The 22,568-nt window shown below is 45.3% G+C and overlaps 1 long non-coding RNA gene across 1 annotated transcript in view; it reads left to right on the top strand.

Moving 5' to 3' along the window:
* Positions 1–73: 73 nt before the first annotated feature.
* The window catches only part of LOC144893015 (uncharacterized), a 60,588-nt gene continuing 38,093 nt past the window's right edge, over positions 74–22,568 (top strand). The window contains exon 1 of the long non-coding RNA XR_013624179.1: positions 74–400. This is a non-coding gene — a long non-coding RNA (uncharacterized LOC144893015). The remainder of the gene's footprint in view (positions 401–22,568) is intronic.

The raw sequence follows: 22,568 nt of genomic DNA, 5'->3' as shown, positions 1-22,568 counted from the left end.
TTGCCGAGCGAAGGCTCCGCGACCGAACAGTTATTCCCCGATTAGAACCCGATTCCACCCAAACGTTGGCCGGATCGCACCGCAGCTATTCAATAGGGAAAAGACAAAGGCGACACGGATGTGAAGAAGAAGAAGAAGAAGAAGAAGACAAAAAGGTTGGAAATACTACTAGATTTATTCCTACTATTTACATGCTCAAAGTAACCAAGGAGAAGGAAAGATAATAAAATAATATACAGAAGAATCAGAGACACAATATACAATCCATTTGTGAGTTTGGATGAAAAAAATGCACATTAAGAACCAAGTTCAAGGCAGCCATGTTTTCGATCGTGATGATGCAATAAATGCGACAACCCGGGATTGCCACACACAAGTTGGCACACGTGTTGTGGGAAAGGTATGCACAGTCAATGCATTGTTGAACTTACACATAGTTTTGCGAATTTGCTTGTTATTCTTTCAACGATTCATTGTCATGATACCCTGATGCATTTCCGTCCGATAATGACGGATGGTTTTAAGCTCCATTTTGCTCGGTTCTTAGAAGATGCATTTTACATGATTATTTGCACATTTTGATGACTGATACTCCAAGGTTAAAATTCCTTCGCACAAAGTACATTCTTACTTGAGAATCGAACTACTGGCAGGTGTGGAGCAGTATACGGAGAGTGCATTTTGAACATATGGACAACAAATTCTGTGAATCTGCTCGTGTAAATTGGTGTGATTTTGTAAATAGTGAGTAATCTTGTCTAGTTATGTGAAGTCGTGGCTGACTTCTGGTGACATTCATGATCGTATTTCACCAAACAGCCATTTCCTGCGCTGCTTCGGGAAGCTCTGGCAGAGACAGCTCAGTTTCAGCGTTTACCCCATCAAGCAAGTACAAATAAGGTTTACCTTGTGGCGGTTACCTTATGTGCAGGTAACCGCATGTGGCGGTTACCTTATATGATTACCTTATTTGGGCATAATACACGTGCACGGGCCTGTTGGACTTGTGGTTGTGCGGACGTGACGCACGCGCGGTTGCCGGAGCCACGCCCTCCGAAGAGGGCTTTCGGCTTTATATAAGCGTGCCGACTTCCGTTCGAGCTTCGAGTTTAGTGTGTGCTGGGTCTTGCTGTTACAATAAACCATCTTCGAACCCTACGAATGGCCTCGTTCTCTCGCCTTCCGCGACCCCTAAACTGGTGACCTCCGACTGCCCCCGAACGGATTCGGGGGCTGCGAACGAACACGGCAAGCGCGCCCTGGCCAGGGAAGCCACCTAAGCTGGTGACGCCGGCTTCTCCCGCACGGCTTCGGGCGCAGTTTCGAACGCGGTTTCGAAATGCCGGAGTTTCGGAAACGACGACGGCCATGACTATGAGGTTCGCGCACCGCGCTTGGCTCCTCCTCTACGACCGGAGGGGCGAGCCTGCTCCAAGACCCTCCGAAGGCACGGCTGCTTCGTCACCTTCGCGCGCACTGACGTTAGCGGAACGGCTGCTTCTTCACCTTCGCGCGCGCTGACGTTTAGCGGCACGGCCGTTTCGTCACCCTCGCGCAACTACAACTACAACCGCAACTACTTCTCCGACCCTGCATCCTCGGGAGGCCCGTGAGGAACCTCGGCAGCCTCCCCCGAGGCCTTGACCAGCCCCTCGGTTGGCTCACCCGCTTTTCGCGTGCACCGCTCGAGCCTTCTCGGCACTGCACCCGCGACCTGCAACCTCGGGAGGCCCGTGAGGAACCTCAGCAGCCTCCCCCGAGGACTTGCCCAGCCCCTCGGTCGCCTCGGCCTACGCATAGGCCCGTGGAGTGCATTCTGGGGGGACGCATGTGGCGGTTACCTTATATGATTACCTTATTTGGTGCATAATACACGTGCACGGGCCTGTTGGACTTGTGGTTGTGCGGACGTGACGCACGCGCGGTTGCCGGAGCCACGCCCTCCGAAGAGGGCTTTCGGCTTTATATAAGCATGCTGACTTCCGTTCGAGTTTGGTGTGCTGGATCTTGCTGTTACAATAAATCATCTTCGAACCCTACGAATGGCCTCGTTCTCTCGCCTTCCGCGACCCCTAAAACCTATTCATTCCTCTTCCTCTTCTTCCCTCAACCACACCTGGCATGGTTGATTTCTCCAGACTTTCATTTTCTGCACGCATGATGTGTCCAAAGTATGACATGTTTCTGTTTTAGCACCAGCGCTTCTAATGTACATGATAGTGTACTATCTTAAAGATCTCACAGTGTTGTGACACTCAAACAACTTACCTGCCTTGTACAGACCCTACCTATCTCATCCAGTAATAAATGGAAAGTAGGCCTATGCCACAAGCTGTGAAATGTTTGAAGCTGTAGCGGTTCCCGCTGAATGTACACAATCGCCTTGCACCTGCCAGGACGCGGCCAGGGCGCGATCGCCATGCCGGGCTCGTCCGGACGGGCCCAGACACACCTCTCCTGGGCATGCCCGGACTCGCTGTTCCCGGGCACGCCCGAACCTCCCGGGCACGCCCGGTCTCGTCTTTCCCGGGCATGCCCGCTCTCGCCTTTCCAGGGCTCGCCCAGAGCGCCCAGGCATGCCCAGCCTTGACTTGCCAGGCCGCGTCCAGGACGCCCGGGCATGTCCAGACTCGCCTTTCCAGGGCTCGCCCAGAGCGTCCGGGCATGCCCGCTCTCGCCTTTCCAGGGCTCGCCCAGAGCGCTCGGGCACGCCCAGCCTCGACTTGCTAGGCCGCGTCCAGGACGCCCGGGCATGTCCAGACTCGCCTTTCCAGGACTCGCCCTTGACACCCGGGCATGCCCGGTCTCGGTTTTCCCGGGCAAACGCCCCGGCATAAATGTGTATATATATTGCTGCCCGATAAACGGGCTTGAGAGAATACCTGAGATGTTTTGTTTCAATAAAGCAACTCGGACGAATTCCGTCTTTGGTCGCGTCAATTCTTTCGACTCGCGTTGGAGCGCAGCTCCTTCAAAGCTGAGTTTCCTCGACAATATCTGCCAACAGCTGCAAATGTATCACACTTGGTAAATAAATTCCAAGACAAAGAGGGGTTGCACAACCAGAACAAAGGAAATATAGTACATGGTGTTGTCATTGTAGTGCAAAATTTGCTACATGAGTGGAACCAATGTTTTTTTGCATCTATATACCCTTGGCAACAAGACCTGAGTTGGTTCCATTTTTTTCAATGGCGTCTTTGGCGGCCATTTTGATTCTCAAAATGGCCGCCATTTTTTGCAATTTTGTATGTATCTTTTCACATAAAACACTTTGATTAACCATTTTTTTCTGGCATTTTTGTCATTCCTTGTACAGAAAATCCACCAGAACACTTATATCCAGTTAACAGACGTTTTTGGAGAAATATCAGTCATCTTAAAATTCAAAATGGCCGCCATTTGAACCAATTTTGCCATTATTTTCATTTTGAAAGATGTATCTTTTCACATAAAACACTTTGACCATTTTTTCTGGCATTTGTGTCATTCTTTGTACAGAAAAGCTACTGGAACACTAATATCTAGTTAACAAAAACTCTTTCCTGGAATATCAGCCATCTTGAAATTCAAAATGGCCGCCATTTGAACCAATTTTGCCATTATTTTCATTTTGAAAGATGTATCTTTTCACATAAAACACTTTGACCATTTTTTCTGGCATTTGTGTCATTCTTTGTACAGAAAAGCTACTGGAACACTAATATCTAGTTAACAAAAACTCTTTCGTGGAATATCAGCCATCTTGAAATTCAAAATGGCCACCATTTGAATTATTTGCTATGCTTCATTTGCACAAAGGCAAGCAAAAGCATATTATAAGTAAATTTTATTATTTATTTATTATTATTTGTCTTGTCAAGCTATGCCAAAGTGTGTTAATGTTAATACCAAACAAAACTGCAACCCAAAGGAAAGTATCATTAGTCATCTTGAATTTCAAAATGGCTGCCAAATATTAAAGTTACTACTACTATTCAAATATAAGGTAACATTGAATAATGTTCCTGGTATAATCATCTCTTTAGACAATAGTGCAATACATTTTGACAATGGTCAAACATTCAAATGTCCATAATTTTGTAAATATCAGTTTTGTTTTCTTCATTGTAATATCTATGCCCAGTTGTCATCATCAGGGTTTTCAAGTTCCTCAGTTTGTTGCACAGCCGTGTTGGCACATTCTTCATCTGCTCCACATGCACATGACTTTGTGCATGTCAGATTGTGTCGCCTGCAGGAACATCTTCTGGAGCATTTGCTTATTCCACGTCCACACCTAACAAGCTCGACCACAGATTCGGGAGCTATTGCAATTTCTGAGAGGATAGGTATTGGAATGTTATCTGCATCACATGACTTTATTGTTGTGCAACATGTGCTCACATGACTGTCACATCACATGCTTTCAATTCAACGTCCCCCTTAGTTCCTCTCAGTTTGAGGGTTTTGCACATGTCATCCCAGTTGAGATACTTAAGTTTGGTCATGCGGTCCCATAGGTTTGTTGATCCACATATGTGCTGTTCAACAAAGGATTTGAATGCTTGCTGTCCACGGACCTCCATGTTCAGTATGTCCTTCTCAATGTTCTCAGGCACCACCTGTCTTGTCATCAAATTGTACAACTTAGCTGATTTGTCAGCAAATGGATTACAATCCTTCAATGTTGCCAATAAATGATTTACACTCTGTTCCCGTTGATTGAAATTCGCTGACGTCAGGTGATGATGACGAGCACTGGCTTCTTTTGACATACCAATCATCATCTCAGACTCCATGGCCAGTCTTGCTAACTCTGGGGCACAAAGACAGTATTTCAGGAGAGTTGCAGGCTTATTGGTGATTCCTTTTAGTCCACCATCCCCTTTGAGAACTTTATTCAGGAACTCTTGTCCTTGATCTATACCGACACCTGTGAATGGCACATCCCTTTTCTTTAGTGCGAAGTCTCCTGCCAGCAGTCTATTCCAGGTGATTGGATCTATGTCCTTGGTATCACTTACTCTTGCAAGATATTCTGGGATGTTTTGAGCACTTGTCTATGAATATCTGTAAGATAAAAAAGAATAAAGCAAATGTTCATATTTCTTGCATTATTGTAATTATAGTTATCTATGTGTAGTTTAAGACTGTAGAAATTAGAATACATACAAAATTGCAAAAAATGGCGGCCATTTTGGAATTCAAAATGGCCGCCGAAGACGCCATTGAAAAAAATGGAACCAACTCAGGTCTTGTTGCCAAGGGTATATAGATGCAAAAAAACATTGGTTCCACTAGTGTAGCAAATTTTGCACTTACATATAATAATTCTACATAACACCATGTACTAATAGTGGCTGCCATGAAACAGCACACGCACAAGAAAACATCATACTTACGTTCCTGGTGATTAAAATCTTTCAAGGAAACGGATTTCCTTTCCTCTGACGTGTTCAGTCAAGATATTAGTCTAGGGCGATTAGTAATTTCGTGTTTTTTGTTTGTTAAAATTGATTTAGCAATGGATTCTGCTTCAGAATATTATAGAGATGTAAAAAAAATAGGGTTCCATTTTTTCTTTTACGTCTAATAGGTAGTAATTCGAAGAAATCCAAGATGGCCGCCATAAAATTTGGAAAATACACTTTTGTGCATATCTTTGTATCTAGATATCATATAAACATGAATAATATGTCCTTTTATATGTTTTCAGACCCAAGGAAGCCATATCTGCCATTGTTTTTACAGAAAAATGCAAGGAAATTAAAATAGTGGGCAATATACCAGCCAAAATGGAGACGGCCGTCGTGAAATCGGATCGTATAATTTCCCAATTAGAATCGATTCAATAAACAATCTTCACTGATAACATTTATTTTGAATACACACACACGCACACGCACACACACACACACACACACACGCACACACATACACACACACCTAAACATAAACGATGAATGAACATAAACGATCACATAAACGAATGCCTCATTCATCCTCATCCATATCTATCACACGCGGTTCATTGATGTTTGCTTTGTTGTTACAACTGTAACCCACACACCCACAAACTTCAGTACAAGGAATATTGTTATTGCGACAGCTACATCTTCCCATACACCCTTTCTTGCACCCACAGTTCACGAGATTCATTATTGCTTCTGGGGCTGGAGGATTCAGGCATCGACTTGGGGCATAAACCCCATCATCCGAAAGTAACTGCCAACCATACTCGACAGGTGATGGAAGGGACGGATGGCTTTCTGCTGCCTTTCTCCATATCATTGCGATATAATGTGCTCGCTGAACGTGTAACTTTAGCGAACCAGTGGTAGGTGGAAGACTCTCTCCCTCAGCAGCACGGTTGGAGAATAAGAACCAGCGAAGCTCGTTTACTTTCGTGTGAACTTTAGACTTGTACAGCAGACAGACGAAGCGTTCCAGCTGGGAACACACTTCTGGTGACGGATCAGTTTGTCCCAAAGACTCCAGAGCCTCCCATATCTTGTTGTCACATGTCATGAAGACCTTAAAGCATCAGTCCTTGCTCCTGCCAGCGAACCTTCCAGACATGTCACTTCCCGTGAATGCGTGGAATCCAAGTATTGCAGACGCACGTTTCTCTCCTAGCATGCCATGAATAGGTTGGACTGCAATGCTCCTCCTCAACTTTCCCTTCCCAGTGAGAAACCTCGTAGCAGGTGGTAGATCGTGAAATCTCTGAATCAGTAGGAGGAAGATATCGGTATCTGGCGAATCAATGATAACTTCTGCATCTTTGTCGACTGTGAGAGCATGCAGAATTAAGAGTGTATCGGCCTCTTCTTGGCTGTGCGTGAGTAGACTGTCTGGAACTTCAGTGTTGCCCGTGGTCTTAGTTCCTGATGTCACCATGAACTTCTTCAACTTGTTTGGATGAGCCTTGCTGTAAGATAGACACTTCACAGCCAAGTACTCTGTAAGCTCTGCCTTGGTCTTCACATTGGAAAGGAAATCTTTGAGTGAAATCTTCTGGATCAATGTACTATCCCTGACGTGATAGTATGTTGATTTCCCCTTTGTCCTCTTTAGGCGCATTTTGTCTTTCAGTGAGTTATCGATGTATCGGTCGAATACCAACCTCACGTCATCATAATGCACGGCAATATTTTCGAGGCGTTCAATGAACGATTGAGCAAAGTCACTGCATGTAATCATTTGTTCTGTTTTGGAGATCCCGTTAACAAGAGCCATGCCATCAATGATTATCACTCTATGGCGAGAAGTAGTCTCGTTTTCATTGATCACTCCTGATCTTGTGGTTGTGTCTGGGTTTTGGCTGATCTGAGAGGGTTCCTGCAAATTTTGGCTTGAGATTTCATAGTCAGTTGATGGGTCATTAGTTTCTTCCCCAGCGTGTGCTGCTGCATCATTCAAAGCGGCAATTCCCGCGTCTTGATGCTCATTGATTTCTGTCGAAATAGGTTCTCCTGGTGGATCATGTACATCCTGCTCTTCAGGCTCAGCCAGATGCTCAAGTTGACGAAGGATTTTTGCCTTGTCGTATGCCAACAAGAGGGATCCATCAGATGCAAATAAAGAACGTGGAACGATGCCAAATTCATAGGTGCCAATACATTCTTTCAGGTCGAGCTCTGGTCGGCTCCGTGAGATAACGATGAACCTCTGCAACAATCCTCGCTCTTCTTTGACTTTGATCAGCTTGTCGCCCGATCTCACTTCTGTTGTGGCATTCGAACTCTTGAATGTTCGAAGTTTTATTTTCGTCATTTTGTCCCACACAGAAAGTTTTCCCTCAGCTAAACGATCTGTGGCAAATTGCTGGAACATCTGTTGTCCGATCTCGTCGCGCTCTAAGATGTCGCTGGACACTTTTTCATTCATGACTTCTTTGGTGAGCAGGTTGTAGACCTCGTCTACTTCCTCTTCCATAAATGGATCGCCATGTTCACGGAACACCCTAGAAAGCTTGGAGGCATGGCTCATCACCCGGGAAAGCTTTCCCCCCGTGATTTCGTGGTGTTGTTTTCTGCTCTGGTTTTCACCAAGACCATATCCCTCCGCAAACTCGTGCAGTGACTTTGACAGCTCAGGTGCAATGAGGAAGAACTTGTCAAGCGCCTTCTCATTTTGAGTTATCCCTACGATTCCTCCAATCACCTTCAGTGTACGGTTTTCTTGCTCAATGCCATGGTCTGGGGCTATTGATGTGAAGCCTGCCAATCCTTTTGTCACACAGAAGTTCCCTTTCATGAATTCCCTCCACAGTTCTGGGTGCTGCTTTTCAGTCTCCTGCATTGTTGAAATGTAGAGAGGGAGCAACCGAGCATAGTTTAGATGATCGTGAGCGAAGAAGTACTTCGTGAGAGACTCGATGCTCTCCATATGCAGCAGCAGATCACGTTGTCTTGTACTTCTAATGAACAGAAGGATAGTCTCAAACTGTTTCATGTAGTTCAGGATGAAGCGCTGTATCTTGTTTGTGCTGACCTCAAATTGTTCCAGTTTTTTGGTCATATCTCTGGACTCCATCATGGCCAATGTTTTTTTGAGAATGTCGCATAGATTCTTCTCTGGCTCCATGCTCCCGCTGATGTCTCTCTGATATGCCTCTCCCAGACGAACAGATGACTCGTTCAGATAGGCCCTTTCTTCAGGTTCCATTGCCAGGAATCTCTGGAAGTACAGGTTGTACAAAGCGATCAGTGTTACCATGTGTGCCTCCAGAGCTCGATACAAGTGCCTCCCATTTAGTATTTGGCTCACTGTGGTTGGCGAGAAAAGTCCAGCCTCGACCCATGCCTGATCAATTCCACTCCCTTCCACGTATTTTCCTAATGCAGCTAAGGCCCAAAACACAACATGTAGCTCACCAGGTCGGAAGAGGAATTGCTTCCTGATGTCCTCGCGTTCCACCCACAGCTTCATCGCCAGGTCGTATAGCTGCAAATCGAGAGTCATGACTGTGATTGCCTCACTCCCCATAACACGAGTTGTGATGTTGTGAGCTCTCATCAGACCCGTGTACAGTGTATCATAGTCTGTAGGAGGCGACCTTATCAACGGAGGAACGAGAGCAACATTGGTCTTCTCACTGGACGAAGATAGCAAGGAATTGAAGGCTCCCCACGTCCCCGGAGCTGTGAGTTTGACGTCAACTTCTCCTTCTTCCTCGAAGTTCAGGCATCCAATCATCCAGGTCATATCGGTTTTCTTGTTCTTGTCTGTCTCGGGTTTTGATGTGAGCAGCTTGCAGTCGCTCTTTCTCTTCTCGGGTGCTGGCTTCTTGCAGGTCAACGTTTTACAGCCAACTGCATCATGTATCGTTTGAGCTTTTGATGACCGGTCAAGTTCAATTGGTGGTATCATGGGTGATTTCTCCGGTGATACAGGCTGGTAGATCGCAATTGCTGTACCATGAAGGGTATTCATCCCGCAAGGAGTTGACTCTAGAAAATCGATGTTGTCCATGGCAAACCAGACGAACGTGTCCTGAACCAACCATGGTGGTAGACAGATGCCTCCGGTGGACTCCATTTGCTTCAGTACGGAGTTGGCAATGCTGGTCTCAATCTCCATGACCTTTTTGTAGGAGATGGCGAGGTCCAGATGTGCAAGTTTCTCTACAAGCGCCTTGGATCGTGTGTTTTTGTGTATGTCGAGAGCTAAGCCCACACTCAATGGAGTTTCAAATCGTTGTTTGAATGATCCATCCTCGCTTCTTGGTTCGTACGATACCTGTCGGTCAGATTTATAAGCACCGACAAAGTGCTGCGCCAACAATGATGCACTCACACCAATGGAGTCCTCCCTGTTGCTATTTCCTACTTTCCTTGTTCCCATGACTGCATGCTTGCAGAAGATGTTGAGCATCGGGGGTGGCTTGTAATCAGCAAAGGTTCCATTAAATTTCCATGCTGGGGAAGATGCGATGTCTTTCCTCAATATTTTCGCAGCTCGCAAAAGTACTTTAAAATCGTCTTTGATGCTGTCTGCTGTAATTGTGCTTGATATCATGTGGTCTTTGAGCTTTGTGGAAAGAATCTGCTCTGGCTTTGTTTTGTTTGAGGGCCGGCTGAAATGAACATCGGCAATGTTGTCTAGGATCAATTGTTTCAGGTATGGCTTATAACTATGGTTGTCTGAGACCGGAAAGTCGTGCTCCTTAAGTAAATTGACATAGGTTACATGAATTTCATTCATATTCAGCACAGCATTTTCAGTAGTATCATTCAACGCAGTTTCAACAATTTCAATGAGTTCAAGGTCTGATAACACCTGACCAAAGTTAACATTGGTTGTTTCTGTTTGTTTTTCCGTCTTAACTATAGCACGTTTAGCCTTAACTACACATGGTAAATGATATTTCATGTCCTCAGCCATTGCTTGCAATGGGTCAGGCGAACTTATGACACTGTTCAGTCTCACTTTCAGATTGTCATTACTTGTTTCTTGGCCAATGTTTCTGATCTGGAGTCCCATGTTCTTTGTTGACACATTGTGTAGTTCACTTCCTCTGTCTTCCTGGCATATGACACATCTGAGCGCGTCAAATGTCTGTTCTCGGGAACACCTTCTGGATGTTGACGTGCTTTCCCCTAGATCACTAGAACTTGGTCGTCCTCTCTTTTTCAGTCGGATTTCTGCGGCACTGCCTGATGTTGTTCCTTTCTCAAACCTAGCCTTTGCTCGATCAATGTGCATCTTATTGGTAACATCTTTGTAACAAGCTTTATGGTAGCGGAGACCTTTTGCGAGCAATTCTTCAGCAGAGGAATATTGCAAACGTCTATTCAATGATGCAAACTGCGTTTCACCATACGTGTACTGTTCCTCAGCACCTGCCATCAGTTTCTCGACAGAGGAGAGTTTTGGTTTCGTTACAAAGGTTGTATAGTCTGTTTGCCCTATGGCCATTTGGCATACAAAACAAAGTCCGAAATCTACTGACTTCTCAATCTTCCTGGGTGGTGAGTCACTCATCTTGAAGGTAGGTGTAATTTTCTAGACACTCTTGAACTGTCGTCGGTCCTGCAAAGATAGATACTACTATTCAGATTCACATTTCGTCAACACAGTCAAAACCAGACCTTAACTAGATGGTGGAAACTTAATTAACCGATTTCATGCCGGCCGACCCCACTTTGGCTGGTATATGTCCACTATTTTATTTTCCTTGCATTTTTCTGTAAAAACAATGGCAGAAATGGCTTCCTTGGGTCTGAAAACATATAAAAGGACATATTATTCATGTTTATATGATATCTAGATACAAAGATATGCACAAAAGTGTATTTTCCAAATTTTATGGCGGCCATCTTGGATTTCTTCGAATTACTACCTATTAGACGTAAAAGAAAAAATGGAACCCTATTTTTTTTACATCTCTATAATATTCTGAAGCAGAATCCATTGCTAAATCAATTTTAACAAACAAAAAACACAAACAATATTGTTATGACATATGGGCCTGCACTATATAGCAGAGAATACGCGTGGGGGCAAGTGGGGGAGAGGCTGGAGCGCTTACCTTCACGGATTCCACCCGACGTCCTCAACCCTGCATTAAATCAACTCAAACGACACAGGATTTAAAATGTACAAATAAATGCCGGTTTTATTAAGAAATACTGGTAACCAAATGAAACATGATAATATTAAGTTCCTAAATTGAGGAATCCTCCATACAGACTTGTATACGGACAGAGGGGAAAAATAACTGAAAATAAATATGTGTCTGTGTGCACTTAGCTCTGAGCATCTCTGAAATCTCGTCAGGGATCGTCCGAGGCTTTGCCGGGAAAATTTGCTCATTCGCACTCACCGCGCGCGGCCTCACCGCGCGTCCACTCACTCCTGGCCTCGTCACGCTGCAGCGAGCTGGCAGCGCCTGCCCACTCGTCGTTCTCACTTGGACAACCGCAGCTCTTCCTCCTCACGACCACCAGCAAGATGCCAGAACACGGCCGCCCGCGATGAAGCCTCCCCGCTTAAGAGAGCAAAGCGCAACCGTCCACAATGGATCAAGGATCAGCAGCCCAAGGAGGAGAGACAAAATGTCCGCCAGCATGTTTCTTTATCGTCCAGGCTCTGACGTCATCTGCCGTGCTTCACCAATCAGCGAGTCCTTTCTTACCAGTCCTTCCTGTCAGTCAAACGCCGGACCAATCACTGCTCTTCGGAGCATGGCTCTCGGCCTACCCGTTCTGTGTGCTCACCGAGTCGGGATTGTCAGCGGTAGTTCTTGATGCATGGTTTCCGGTGGTTTTTATTAATTAGTGTGGTTAATGGCGATTTCTGGCTCGGTGTCCAGTGCGGTGTCAAAAGGAACAAAGGAGAAATCACAGAGGCAAAGACACACAGGGGATTAATTTACCCATAATCCCTCCCTAATTAACAAGCCCCAGCCCTTGTGATGGGGATGTAGCTACAAGCTTACCCACGACACACTAGTTAGGTCCAAAACTTCAATTCCGTGACCATTTTCTGGCTAGTAAGGTTTGACGATTGATTTGACTTCTATTGACATTTTATAACAAAAATAGCCTCTATGTCCCTCCCAAAAATCCCGGCATTTTTCGCCAGAGGCCCGAATCCAAGAAATACCGCCGGCACTATCTTGAAAAATTAAGTTTTGAACCAGAACACCTAGAATCACGTACAGACACTTTTTTGGGTAATTTGACCACGAGGATTCCGAATCTGACATTAGTTTGACGTTATGACATTATTTTGACCCAGAAATCCAAGATGGCCACCATCCAGTAGAGCGAAAATGCAACTTTTGTACTTAAACATGTTAAAGAAACTACCTCCATAAGGATATCTTGCAGTAAAGTAATTGATGATTGCATGACAAGTAAACTCATTACACTTCAAAATAAGCTATTTTTAATAGCTGTGACTTGAACAGTTTTCAAATGAAGTAATTAATCAATATGACCTTTAATTATATGATTAGTCCGAATCAGAGCATTCTGCTTCACTAGAATCTGAATCATCAGATTCCGATGAATCTCCCCGCCTTTGTACATCATCATCTCGCTCCTCATTCCCCTCCTGGCTCTCATCTTCCTCACTCTCTTCAGCTGGCCCTGGTGCAGGTAGATGTGTCGGGAGAGCAGGTTGCGTGTGGCGGACAGGGCGACAGCGACCACCCACCAGCTCCCAGCCATGTCCGAGTGGCGAGGGGTGGTGTTTCTTGGAGGGATGACGCACAAGATATGCCAAGTAGTTTGCTCGGAGGCAGTGTTGGCGTAGGCTGTCTGCATCTGGAGGGAGACGGATAAATGATTTGTTTTTCAGTGTCTTCCACTTTGCTGCACGGGCCTCAGCCATGGTGCTACTCTTTTCGTCGCCATAGATGACATGTCGTGTGAACTGGAAGAGCTCCTCTAGCACCTCCTCCTCAAGGTCAAGGCTATCTCCACACAGCGAGAGCTGCCGTCGAGCCACAGGGCTCTTCGCCACCCGGTCATACACCAACTTCTTACCCTTGCCATAGAAGCCTGAGTTGGCATCACAGCCTGTCATACAGTGCAGCTGCACAATACAGTCTGCCATCTCGTCATTAACCAGGCCATGACATAAGATAGTCTCCTTCTTCCTCTTGATACAGAGCTTTCCAGGCAGCTGCTGCGAGATGACTGCTGCCGCGACATAGGCATCGGTATCAGCGGTATCAATGACAACAGGGCCACTGTAGCCTGATTCACGCAGAACTGCGTAAGCAGAAAAGAGGACAGTATCAGCCTCAGACTGGTCAAAGCTGTAGTTCTCCATTGGTTGCTGGGTTGACAAATTGGTGCAGTGGGAGCCAACAGAGTAGACAATCTCTGCATCAACACTCTGCAAGGTCTGTCAGGTAGGTGCATATCAGCTTTTGCATCCGCCCCTTGTTGCTGACGCTACATAGAAGTGTTTTGAATGCTTGGGCAGAAGGGAAGGGGTCATTCAATTTCATGTAGGTGTTGGGTATATGTGCCTTACCCTGTACCCGCAGGTCTCGCTCGTCATCTTTAGTAGAGTATGGTGTGTCATATGGGTCATTCACACAGAAGATACGTTCAGCATCACCATGGCGGGCAAGGATGATGGAAGACACCTTGTGGACATAGTCTGACCACTTGTATGGGGTGCCATGTTGCGTCTGTCGATCCTCTGCTGATGGAGTTGCCATCCTCCAAATCATGCCCATGTCGATGAGAGCGGTGTAGGATTCCTGCAGATCTACAGATTGCAGAGAGAGTTTCTGGATGAGCTTACTCTTCTGTGTCTTCCTGTATGTTCCGTTGGAGTTGAATAAAGCCACACACTCCTCAACAACACGATGTTCCAGCAACTCAGTGAGGTCCACAAGATGACTGACCTCAACCAGGTTGATCACTGCCTTGAGAGCATTCTGCTCCATTTCAGCAGCTCTCGTTTTGAGTTCCTCCCTGGGCTTCTCCGTGTCTGGCATCTTGGCAAATGTCAAGCGTTTACTCAGAAGGACAGGTGCATGAAGGGAGGTATTCTTACTGAATACCCGCTCCTGCAAGAAGCTGGTCAACTTTTCCTCCCCTGCAGCATGGGCAGAATTGAAGTCCACAACGAGCTCATTAGAGGCAGGCATGGCTGACTGTAGGGTGCGGAGTGTGGGTGAGGATGGGTCGAATGGAAAGGAGTCAAACGCATGTATGCAGGCTACCAGGTCCTGCACACACTGCTCATCTTCTCGCATTCGTTTTGGGCCACATTCAATGTGCTTCCTCTTGGCTTTTTTTCGGTTGGCCAGGGCATTATGAGCCGCCCGGATCTGGGCTACATTGTTCACATTTCTGGAGTGCACCAGCAGCTGCTTCTCATTCTTGAGGATGGAGAGCCAGCCAGACTTCATTTTGCTGCCCTTGTTCATGGTGCATTCGATCCACATGTCCCAGGCCATGTTGGTGTAGGGGTTGCCTGTGATGGACTGAGCGAAGTCAGTACGAAGGAAGGTGACCTGATCAGCAGGGAGATTTGTCAGCATTGCCCAGAAGTCAGATAGCCACCTCCCGTACCTATTGTTGTCGTACGCTACCATCCATGGCAGCATGGCGCGCAGAGAGCTGACGTACTCGTCCCAGTTACAGATATGGACTGCGTGGACATTCTGCATTAGTGCATCTGTTATGGACAGGAAGTCCCTCCAGTAGTCTGCCATGTTACTGGCCTCCACATGGATGAATAAGTTAGTGATAAGGCTGTCCAGGTCAGCATCCTCCTCCAGTGCTGCATGAGCAGCAGCACGGGATTCTTGGGAAAGACTAGTATCTCTCAGAAACTCGAGGTTCTCCCTCGTCTCATCAGCCAGGCAGGGCACGAGCCTCTCCTGCACCAGCTGACTCATGAGCGCCTCATACATAAGCCTCAAGCAACGCAGCCCCCTTTTGTAATGCTTGCCTTTCAGCGCACGATCAACGGAGCCCTCGGCAATAACTCCTGCTGCCACGAGTACATCTCCTAACTCACTCCCGTTGTAGCGCTTGTATATAGCACTCATCATCACACACTGTGTATGGAAGGGACCTAGAAAGGGCACAATGTCATGGTATTTCTTTAGGTTCTCGGCCTTGAGCAGGGTAATGAGGACGTACACGGGATGATCTCCCACTAAGAAGGCGAAAGGCATGTGCTTGGTGGCAATGATGATAGAAAGCTTGTCCATGATGTCATTCACAACTGACTTGTTGGGCGGTTGATTGTAGGACATATGAAAATAGCTCCCCCTCCTGCAATACCCCCTCCTGTCAACGTGTCGTTGGTAAAGTCATCATTGTCAATGATGCTAATGCTTGGTTCTCCCTCAGCGATCTCATCAGGACAGATCAAACATCGCTCGAGGTCATGCATAGTCCAGAGGTCACGTAGGAGAAGCACGTTCGGGTAGCTGATCCCCATGCCCAGCTTGTAGTAAGAGTCAATAAGCTCCTTGCTGCGAGTCATCCCATGAAGGGTGACGGTGGCATTGATGGCGGTAGTGGTGGGTCGCTTTGTAATGTACTGCGTGATGAGAGAGGTGAGAGAGAGTGTGCTGGGAGACAGATCTACCTCCTTCTTCCCCTGCAAAGCAGATAGCAGCTGCACCATGAGAGGCGAGAGCTCTTCCTCCTCTTCTAGCTCCTCGACTCTTGGCGGCCATGGGATGGGTTTGATTGACTTGACATCATCCTTGAGCCGCTTAGCCACATTGTGCACCAGTTGTTCACTGCCAACACCGATGGCGGAGAGTGCTGCTTCAACATATGAACCACCCCCAGACGTGTCATAGACTAGGTCGCTCTGGTTTCTCTGAGGGCGGGAGTGGAAGCCGATCTTGCCCTCAAACTCCCGGGTCAGGATATCTTTGATAAAGGATGACTTGATGCTGGATGTTGAGAAGCCATACCGAGATATGATAGAGCTGTAGTCTTTGAGGAGGCTCTGTAGTGACCTTAGCTCACGTTCCTCAAAGATAACTGTTCTGATGTGGTCAAAGAAGATAGTCTGAGCCTCACGGAGATTGACATTGTGCATGCGTGGGAGTTTGTCATCTTCACTCATTTTCTGGTAACTACGCACATATTTCAACCAGCATTTGTTGTGATATCTGATCTCAATCGTATATGGGTCATCAGCTGCATAATCGATCACACAGGTGATTCTGTCTCGCATGCTCTGATCTTCGAGGACCACCGTGTGACTCTTGAACGCTGCCCATGCATTATCATACGAAATCAAGGACAGCTTTGATTGTGGGTGCTTTGCCGACTCCGGTTTACAGCACCAGACACATTTTGTTTTTTCATGTATCAGCCCTTCTACACTTGATCGCAGCCGCTTGGCAGGTGGAGAAGCAGCCGGGGGGAAAGCCTCAGACATGGACGAAGACTGAGATTGGCATTCCTTGACTTCTCGTTTTTTCTGTCTTGTCTTGGCCTGCTCCAGTTGATTAGCATTCCATAAGGTCAGCCTACATGATTTATGGACACATTGTCTGCCGGGACCATTATCCCAATTGACTGTTGCATAAACGTCTCCGAACTTGTCAAGACCGCTCCATAACAGGGCTTTTTTCTTGAGATTTTCCCAACTCTCAACGGAGGTAACGACATCAGTGGCTTCATTGCAAAGCCCGCCACACTGGAGCACACACGGAACGGTGGACATTCTCTTGACAGCTATCTTCTGAATACTGCGCTTCTCAGTGCCGTCTCATTCGCTCGTATACTCCCTGGAAAGACAGAAATAAGTATATGACATTACACACACAGACAAATAAAAAACAAGAAAATAGCAATTCACTAATCAGGACCTCAATTCCGTGGCCAGTATAGATTTAGCCAAAATAATGTGTTAATTCATGATCATATGTTCTCCCATTTAAAAGTTGCATTTTCGCTCTACTGGATGGTGGCCATCTTGGATTTCTGGGTCAAAATAATGTCATAACGTCAAAGTAATGTCAGATTCGGAATCCTCGTGGTCAAATTACCCAAAAAAGTGTCTTTGTACGTGATTCTAGGTGTTCTGGTTCAAAACTTAATTTTTCAAGATAGTGCCGGCGGTCATCTTGGATTCGGGCCTCTGGCGAAAAATGCCGGGATTTTTGGGAGGGACATAGAGGCTATTTTTGTTATAAAATGTCAATAGAAGTCAAATCAATCGTCAAACCTTACTAGCCAGAAAATGGTCACGGAATTGAAGTTTTGGACCTAACTATAACAAGGATGACGTCAGGAAAAATGTGCTGGCAACGAGCCCATATTAACCCTATCGGGGGTCTCCTCACCAGACCCTCACTGATTTAGACAGGAAGGACAGATCACATGACATCCTTAGAATAACTAGCCACTACAGTTAATAACACCGCCTTGCAACGGTCCATACTAACAGGACAACTTAACCTAAACACAAAGTCCCTATATGTCAAAATTATCGATCCCATGTGAGCACACAGATTATGCTAAGGCTACGGTATAGCCTTAAATTTTAACAATGAGCACCCCCCCTCCCCCTCCTCTTCTGCAATACACAAAACAATATATAAAATGTACTACTACTACTACTACTAAAAAAAACATTGCTTCAAAAAGGGGACCAAAAAAACAACAACAACCACGGTCCCCGAAAAAGGCTAACCCCCACTTGCGGGGAAAAATGGCCTCTAAAGGTGTTTTTTTTTACTACTACTACTACTACTACTACTACTACTACGCCTTTAACGGACCAGACTTTTCCCACATTCTCGTCTCAGGAAACCTTTTGGCTCAAGTCCCTGTGCCTGTTTGCGTCTCCCTTGCCCGTTCTCCACCACCTACACACCCCCAGTGATATCAAGTACATAAACTCATTGGTTGAATTTGTGCTGTGTTTATAGAGTGCAGCATGATGGGGGAGTTGAATGACATTCTGTTCCTAGTTTCCACGAATCTAACTTCTTTATGCTGAGATGCCAAACCACATGAACAGAACATTACACCATTGTGTGTGTGGAGGCAACGTACAAAACAGATGGGTATTTTAAATCTTTATATAAACAGTCGTCGCTAAAAAATATTGGCACCCTTGCACTTCTTTCAAATAATGCACCATATCTTCCAGAAAATTGTTGAAATTATAGAATCTTTTGGTATCCACAAATGTGTTTCTTTGGTTTGCAGTGGAACAAAACAAAAAAGCTGAAAAAATTACTAAATCTTCGCTTATTCCACAGAAATCCTAAAATGACCCGGACAATATTAATTTTGGTGAGTAAGTTGTTATAAATAATTAGATTTCAAGCAGGTGATTCTTCTTTACTTTGGAATTGGACTCACCTATGGTGAGTTGCAGGTGCCTGCAATATAAAAATCACTCATTCAACCAGTTTGAATAGAGAAAAGGAGTCATTCTGCTGTTTTGTGTCACTGCGTGTACTGCAATGAGCATGGAGAAAAAAAAGAAAACTAGAGAATTGTCTGAGGAGGTCAGACACAAGATTGTAGCCAAGCATGCACAATCTCAAGGCCACAAGCCCATCTCCAGAGACCTTGATGTTCCTGTGTCCTCCGTACATAGTGTGTTATAAGGAAGTTTAAGGCCCACAGTACTGCAGCCAAACTCCCTGGACGTGGCCGCAAGAGAAAACTTGATCGAAGATTGCAGCGAAGATTGTTCGAATGGTGGAGAAAGCACCTCGATCGACTGACAAACAGATTCAAGCTTACATTGAGTACCAGTTCACTGGTAATTCCCTGCTTGTCGTAAAAGGCGACAAAAAGGGTTGGCGGCAGGAAGGGCATCCGGCCGTAAAACATTGCTTCAAAAAGGGGACCGAAAAACAACAACAACCACGGTCCTCGAAAAAGGCCAACCCCCGCGAAAAATGGCCTCTAAATGTGGTTACTTTTTTTTTTTTTTTTACTTCAGACACAAGGTGCAACAGTTTCAACTCGCACCATCCGTCACCAACTCGATTAAAGGGGGTTCAATGGAGGACCCCACTGCTGAGAAAGCCCGACTGGAGTTTTCTAAAACACACCCAAACAAGCCAAAATCCTTCTGGGAGAATGTCCTGTGGACATATGAGACCAAATTAGAGCTTTTTGGTAAAGCACATCATCTCTATGTTTACAGAAAACAAAATGAAGCCTTCAAAGAAAAGTACACCTTCCATGCAGTTAAACATGGAGGAGGTTCAGTGATGTTTTGGAGTTGCTGTGCTACCTCTGGTACTGGGTGCCTTGAATATGTGCATGGCATCATTAAAGCAGAAGATTACCAAGGCATTTTGGAACGCAATGTTGAACCCAGTGTCAGAAAGCTGGGTCTCCATCGAAGGTCATGGGTCTTGCAGCAGGACAATGACCTGAAACACACTTCATAAAGCACCCAGAAATGGTTCAAGACAAAACGCTGGACTGTTCTGAAGTGGCTAGCAATGAGTCCAGATCTAAATCCCATTGAACACCTGTGGGGAGATCTGGAAACAGCAGTTGGGAGAAAGCACTCTTCAAATCTGGGAGAACTGGAGCAGTTTGCACAAGAGGAGTGGGCCAATCTGCCAGTAGAGAGGTGCAGGAAGTTCATTCATGGCTATAGGAAGCACTTGACTGCAGTTATTTTGTCCAAAGTCTGTGCTACCAAATATTAAGTCTAGGGTGTCAATAATTTTGTCAATGACATTTCTTTGTATTTTCTGATTTAAAAGGATATATTAAGTTGTGAATCAAAAGCAAAGGTTCTGTAATATTAACAGTGAAATATAGAATTGTGGAGACCAAATACTTTTGTCAATTTCAACTTATTTTTTAGAAAAAACGATTGTATATATATATATATGTATATATATATATATATATATATGTATATATATATATATATATATATATATATATATATATATATATATATATATATATATATATATATATATAAGTTCAAAACACACCTGGTCACAAGTGTGCCGCACTGACCGGGTCCTCAGTCGAGGTCCTCAGCATCATACCGTTTCGGCCCTTCAACCTCGATACGGTCAGCTAAGGTGGGCCAGCAGGGGCACATACACATCCACATGCAGCAACTGCACCTGGATGCATACATACCCCCACCCCCAGCCAGTGCGAACAACAACAACAACACCTCCACACCCAGAATCCACAGCACCAAACAAACATGGTGGAACACTCAAACACCCACCTTTATACCCTTCACCACTCACCAACAAAACACACCAGATCATTTATACACACACATACACACACATACACAAAGAACACCAACCAAACAATCTGATGGTGGGCAGCTGAGTTTGCACAGAACAATGACATGATGGATGAAGCTCTGGAATTTGCTCTTGTGTGTTTGAAAGATCAGCAGCCACGAGATGATTATCGTGAACTCCTAGAACTGACTGTCATCTACATGGGAGGAATCCCACCTCGTGGAATCCGGATCATGGCTCCAGGAGCAATGCACAGAGCCAGATGGATGGCAAAAGCACTATATTCACTACAGGTGTTCATGTTTCGGTCAGAGTTCCACTTGACACTTCGAGAGGCGAGAGAACTCCGAGCCTTCAACATTTTTGTCTGCCTTGTGTATGTACAGGCTTGGTTTCGGGCTCCACAAGCTATTGAGGCTCCCCTGAATGACATTAACCTCTTCAAGAAGTTGGAAAAGTTTGAACAAATCAATCAGAAGATGGCTCAGGCAGCCTTGAAGGCATTGGCCGCCACACGTGGTACATGAGCCCAGTACTAGTGGCATTTGCATTCTTTGACACCAGAATTGACAAAGAAAGCAAGATCAATATGATTGAAGCATTGAAAAATGACGGTGAAAACCCCTCTCCAAAGAGACCAGCTATCAAACGAGGAACCGCCCTGTCAATCGCTGGCCTCATAACAAAACACACCAAGCATTTCTTCAGCATCCTAGGGACCCAGACTGATTGGATGGATAAGGATCCTGGTTCATGGGAGCAAGAAACCAGCTTTCAGGAAGCAAAGAAAGCCGCCAGTGGCTTAGTCGTGGTGAACGACAGGGCAGAAAGGGGTGTCGCATTGATACAAGACTACAATAAGCTCCTTACAAAGGATGAAGAGCAAAAGCAAGCTCTGCTCCAAGTTGTTGCTGCTCACAGGAAGATGTACCCCGATGCCAAGAAGGCAACAGTGGTGAAACAGGCCCAGAAATATGAGTTACATTTCTCATTATATTTGGGTTTTTTAATATTATGTGATATGGTGTCTCTTCATTTTATGAACTGAACATTTGGATTGTTATCATTGAATTTGAGTTTTCATAGCAATATAGTGCTATTTGTGCAGCTATTGTAACTTGTGTTTGCTAGAATACAAAGAAAGTGAGTGGAGGGTGGATTTTCATAAAACAAACTTCTGGTTTTGCTTTCGATCCATATATAGAAAAGTTTTGTAGACACCTTTAGTTTGAAGGCTGATGTGGCACCCCTAAATAAAATCAGATTGTTTTCATATTTGGTGTCTTTTCATTTTGGAACAAAAGGAACAACATAAAGCCATGTCCCAGTAAATATTTAAAAAAAATTATTTTGAGCACCACCCTAATATATATATATATATATATATATATATATATATATATATATATAAGTTCAAAACACACCTGGTCACAAGTGTGCCGCACTGACCGGGTCCTCAGTCGAGGTCCTCAGCATCATCCCGTTTCGGTCCTTCAACCTCGATACGGTCAGCTAAGGTGGGCCAGCAGGGGCACATACACATCCACATGCAGCAACTACACCTGGATGCGTACATACCCCCACCCCCAGCCAGTGCGAACGCAGAAGACAACAACAACAACACCTCCGCAGCCAGTGCGAACGCAGAAGACAACAACAACAACACCTCCGCATCCAGAATCCACAGCACCAAACAAACATGGTGGAACACTCAAACACCCACCTTTATACCCTTCACCACTCACCAACAAAACACACCAGATCATTCATACACACATACACACCCATACACACACACACACACACACACACACACACACACACACACACACACACACACAACACCAACCAACCACCTACCCTTACAACATACACC

This window comes from Myxine glutinosa, chromosome 7, assembly GCF_964187855.1.
Source record: "Myxine glutinosa chromosome 7, kmMyxGlut1.1, whole genome shotgun sequence".
Taxonomy (NCBI): Eukaryota; Metazoa; Chordata; class Myxini; order Myxiniformes; family Myxinidae; genus Myxine; species Myxine glutinosa.
The sequence above is the reverse complement of the archived record's forward strand: the minus strand, read 5'-3'. Positions and strand labels throughout refer to the sequence as shown.